Source organism: Sorex fumeus, unplaced genomic scaffold (genome assembly GCF_029834395.1).
Source record: "Sorex fumeus unplaced genomic scaffold, SorFum_2.1 ptg000098l, whole genome shotgun sequence".
Lineage (NCBI taxonomy): Eukaryota > Metazoa > Chordata > Mammalia > Eulipotyphla > Soricidae > Sorex > Sorex fumeus.
Genome location: NW_026606155.1, coordinates 13,155,261 through 13,161,100, shown reverse-complemented (window position 1 = coordinate 13,161,100; position 5,840 = coordinate 13,155,261). Strand labels below are relative to the sequence as shown.

Here is a 5,840-nt window from a genome sequence, read left to right as displayed (position 1 = left end):
GAAAGCTACTGAGAGTATCCTGACCACACAGCAGAGCCTAGCAATCTCCCAGTGGGGTATTTGATATGCCAAAAACAATAACAACAAGTCTCACAATGGAGACATTACTGGTGCCTGCTTGAGCAAATCAATGAACAATAGGAGAACAATGCTACAGTGCTACAGTGCATATTTAATATATTAGTAGTACCCTAAGGAACTAACTTGGCTTATTTATAATTCCTGGGATATTCAGGAAAGTATAAAACATATAGTTCCAAATCTCAAACATTCCCAACAACCTAAATATGTGTCAATTAATAATCTTAGAAATTGTCAATAATTCATTTGGCTAAGCAAGACTAAAGTGCTGTCTTAAGTAACAGTATCTGAATATAATTCCTCACATGCCTGCTGTTTCATTCTTTGATCAACGCAAAAATACAGGGGTCCAAAACATAAGTAGAAATTATGATTTCTGTTTCTGAGATTTATTAGATCAATATTGATTTTATGACTAAAGGACAAAACTTGCAACACTTTGCCCAGAGCTAATCCTGAGGATATTAAAAATAGATATTGATCAATGGACTTAAACATTTTAAACTCTACAGTTGTCGAAGTGATTCCATTAAAACACTAAAGCTATCTGTAAAATTACTCAGATTAATACAATGGCTTATCTATTTTCCTTAAAAAATAAATAATATAAATATCTGCTTTTAAGATTTATGACATAATCTTTTACATGTCAATTTCTATGTACTTAGGAAACAATCTTATTTTAATTTACCAATACTATGAAAATTTAACTGAGTTTTTCTATTTGCATATAGTTTCATACTGAATCCATGATAATTTTAATTAAACCTAAAAACAGAACATAACACTACAAACTAGAAATAATTATCATTTATTAAGAATACATAATATTTCATCTACACTATTTTATTTTATCTACATTTTTACCCAATGAGTTTAGTGTTTTAGTCCTAATTTATTATTTAATAGAACCTCTTAAAAATGTGAGCAGCTTAGCCATTTTCATTCAGCTGTTTTTCACTGACAAATATTTTATGATAAAAAAATAAAAGTTATGTTATTCATAATAACTAGCCCTTTATTGAATACAAAGTTACTCCCTACACTTTCAAAAAGACCTTAATTAAATAAAAATGCAAGTTAATATATAAGAACATGTATAGAATTTTGTGGAACAATGTTTATTCTCCACTCAATAATATTGACCATGTAAAATGCTAATAAAGCCTGGAAATTATTATATATGTTTCTTCTATAGCCATGGTACCTACACAATTTGAAAACTAAAATCTACATTAAAAACTAAAATTTGGGGGTCGGAGCAATAGCACAGCGTGTAGAGCATTTGTCTTGCACGAGGCCGACCGGGTTTGATCCCCAGCATCCCACATGGTTCCTGAAGCACCACCAGGAGTATTTCCTGACGTCAAAGCCAGTAGTAAGCCCTGAGCATTGCTGAGTGTGATCCGAAAAAGAAAATAAATAAATAAATACAATAAATTGGCTTCTTAAAAAAAATTAAAATTTGCCTACATAAATACACAAGGTTGTAAAATTTAAATGGAAGTTAACCAATAGCAGTCAATTTGGTTATTAACTTTAATTGATCAGTAATTTCCTTATTTTGTTTCTACCTAGATTCAATAATATATTTTCCCTAGTTCCTCACAACAGAGTGCTCATTAATTACTTCATGTCTGACATCATGTGATTTCAATAGATTTTCATTAAAATAAACTCCTGAACTTGTAATATGTATCAGTTTATCAATTAAGATAAAAGAGGGTCAATAGTGTAATAATCATTCTTTTCTTTTTTGTTTATATAGGCCTGGGAGGGGGAGTGTACTCACTTAATTTGGTTGGTAAATGTGTGTTGATCCAAAAAGTTATTTCTTTTATTGTCTTAGACGCAAACTACCTGCACATATCATGAGTTCTCCACAGTTGTTTAATGTCTTACCATGACAAAAACACCCTCACTTGTGACACTTCAGCCACTATTCCTACATGTGGGTTGAGTTATTAAACCCATGTTGTTGTCATGCTAAACTGTTTATTCCATTTTAGCTTTTTACATATGTGACTTTCTCTCTCTCCTCCTCCTCACTCCCTCCCTCCCTCCCTTTCTTTCTCTTTCTTTCTCTCTTTTTCTCCTTCCTTCCTTCCTTCCTTCCTTCCTTTCTTTCTTTCTTTCTTTCTTTCTTTCTTTCTTTCTTTCTTTCTTTCTTTCTTTCTTCCCTTTCATATAAAGTACATGTGTGTGGTGGTTACATTTTTATAGTCAAACAAAAAATTTTTAGAAAAGACAACCTTCATCATATCTTATTTAAGTAGCAACCTGAGGTGTCATTAAAAGCATAAAGAAAAACAATGCACTATCTTTGTTTCCAGTTTTCTCTTTTTGACATATGGGACAACACATATTTAAGTACAAATTACATAAATATTGACATACATATACTTATTTCTCTCTGGAAATGAAATATTTAAATTTAATGCTCTAAATGGTTTAGATTAACAGATGTTTTTCTGACGTATATGTTTATAAATCACATGGGCATTTTGAATAAAGTATTTTACTTAATTACAAAAGTTAGACAAAGCATGGGTTCCATTTATGTAAATATTGTGTTTATATCACAGATTCTTCATTTTTTAAAAGTAATTTGATAGCACTCATAGTTTAGTTTTCTAAAAATTATATAGCACCTTTAGGAAACGTGTTTGTAAAACTAGAATTACAATACTAGAGTAATTTTAATTTTTTAATAAAGGTAAAGGAACTCTGACTCAATTCTGGATTTTGACTCTAAAATAATACTTGAAACAAGAAACTAATGAAATTTTCTTACGTTTTAAATAATTTTACTCAACAGGTATGACCTGTATATGTTCTTTTGCTTTAACTAGTCTACATTTCTCTTCTATCTTAAGCATTTTAACTTACCATATGAACAATGTACTGTAGAGAAAGCAAATTCTAGTAGCTCAAAAATTTGCATGCAAGTTCTGGCACTTAAGTAGGACTGGTGAATTCACACCTCTTCTCTTAGGTGTTAAGAGACCATTGGTTTGGCCAAGACTCACTAATGGTTACCAGATATAACCTCTCACTTTAAGCACAGTAAAAATGGACACATTCTATGCAGCAACAATTTTATGATATTGACTCATTGATAGCACATAGTATTGTGGTTTTTAATAGAAGAGGAGCAGGACTGGGGTGATTGGTCAGGGGTCATGTATGCCTTGCATACACAAAATCCTGAGTCTGATCATAGCACTACATAGATCCTTGGCCATCATTGAGAGTACCTATGAAGGAAAGAAAGCAATACAGGGACCATTTGAATTCTCTAGTCTGATTGGCTTGGGTAGTACCAAGAAATTTCCTGAGCACTGCTTGGGACACCCTGTTAAAAATAAAGATAAGAAGAGAAGAGCACAAGATGAACACAATTCTCCCCAGACTTTTTTTTAGGATACTTTCTATACTGGGACAGTGAAGAGTAAAAAGAAAATAGTGGTAGCTGGCAGAAGTACAAACTTGAGTTCATGGAAGCAAAGAAAACCAAATGAGAAGCAGGGAGGTGCCATAAAGGGGACTTTGGCAGGTTTTCTAGTAATTCTTTGGAATCTTTGACTGAGCATAATAAGCCTTCATGTGCAGAGAGGGATTCAATCTGACATATGAATCTTTTTATACAATGTTAATGAATTCAATTAAACAATATAAAATGTGTGTTTGAGTCAGGTGAAATTTTCATATAAATAAATGAATTATTAATTATTCAAATATTACTGGATGAAAGAGAAAATAATATGAATAGCTCAATAGATGTAGAAAACATGACATAATTCTAAGTCTCTCTAGGATAAATTTTCAGCATTATAAGAATGTGGAAAAATGACATTGAAGTTGGTAAAATTCACCCACAAATAATGTAATCTAATATCATGCACACATTACTTCTGTGATTTGGAACTGTTTCTCTAAACATCATACAACAAATTTTATCTAGTTCATCACAGGAGAAATAATGAGAAAAACTATGACTTGGAAGAAGAAAAGTATAATGGGGGTGGAAAGGAGTGAAAAAGAATATGAAATTTGGACATCAAAATAGAAAAATAAATATAATTTTAAATATAATCTTTCCATTTTAACAATGATATTTCCTCTACCTGTACATATAAAATATTGAATAATATTATATGATTGAAAGGACATTCACCATATCATGCCAAGGTGAATGGAAATGTGGATTTTTCTCTTCCATACCACTTTAAATCAAGCTCCAACAAAGCTCCTCAAACCTTGAACTACCTACCAACACTCCTGCCAACCATTCCAAAACCATGGAGGACATAAAGGACAACAACACAGAGGAATTTGTAGATGGATCAAGAATTATGTGAGCAAGAATCAACAGGATGAAGGTAAAATGTTTACTGGAGGCTTGAGCTATCATACAAGCAAGAATGATCTTACCAAATATTTGTCTCGATTTGGGAAAGTTGTCGACTGGACAATTAAAACAAAACCAGTCATTGGAAGATCAAGAAGATGTGGTTTTTGTGCTTTTCAAAAATGCAGCTAGAGTTGATAAGCTTCTCAACTTTAAGAACACAAACTGGATGCAGAATTGATAGTTCCCAAAGAGAACTAAAACGTTAAATGGGAAGGAGCTTTGCCAAAAAAGATTTTTGTGGGTTAATTGACCCCAGATATTCTGAAGAACAAATCAAAAAATATTTTGGAGTCTTTGGAGAGGTTGAAAATATTCAGCTTCTCAAAGGACACAAAAATGAATGAGAGAAGAAAATTTTATTTTTACTACATACACGGATGAGCCTCATCCATGAAAGAACTGGCAGAGGAATCCAGGTGTGTGAGTGAGTACTGGGGCTGAGATCTTCAAGCCTGCTTGGATTGGGACTAGGCCTCCTCCACCCAGATCCCCCATTTTCCACTAGCTTGACAGTCACACCCACAAACTGCCCCTGGCACCATGAAATCCCATCAACGACCAAGATCCAGAGACTATAAAACAAAGCTCCCAGAAGTGCCTGGTTAAATACGTAGCCACGGGACCTCATATAGGCTAGTTCTCCTTTCCGGAGAACCTGGCAAGCTACCGAGAGTGTCCTGCTCACACAGCAGAGCCTGGCAAGCTCCCAAGGCATATCCGATATGCCAAAAACAGCAACAATGATGTGTCTCATTCCCCTGACGCTGAAAGAGCATCCAATGAGTAACCATTAGGAAGAATGAGTAAAGAAAGGCTGCTGAAATCTCAGGACTAGGACGAATGCAGACATTACTAGTGCCCGCTCGAGCAAATCAATGAATGACGGAATGACAGTGATACAGTGATTATATATACAGATGAAGAACTAGTTAAGAAATTGTTAAGAAAACAGATAGCATAAAATTGGATCTGGGTAGTGCAAAATTAAAGTTCCAAAACCAGGATATGAAAATTATGATAAAGCCTTTAGTGGTGATCAAAACTATAGTGGCTAAGGCAGATATGATTATACTAGATATAACTCTGGGAACTGGGAATATGGGTTGGGAATGCAGATACAGTGAACAGAGCACTTATAGCAAGGCATCTCAAGAGGTGGCAATCACCAAAATAATTACCAGCTGTACTAAATGAAGACATGGAGAGAAAGCGAAGATATATAAAGTTACCCATCTTGCAGGTCAGCATTGAAGGCTGGTCATCTGTTGATCTAAGATGATTGTTTTGTTAAAACTTGCTTGTGTACAAGACACAACTATATCTGGCTGTATATAGCTGCCAAATA

General features: G+C 33.7%; 1 pseudogene; it reads left to right on the top strand.

Annotated features, from left to right (window-relative positions):
• The first annotated feature begins 4,367 nt into the window (after nucleotides 1-4,367).
• LOC130041263 (heterogeneous nuclear ribonucleoprotein D-like) lies at nucleotides 4,368-5,619 on the top strand (annotated as a pseudogene).
• The last annotated feature ends 221 nt before the right edge of the window (nucleotides 5,620-5,840 follow it).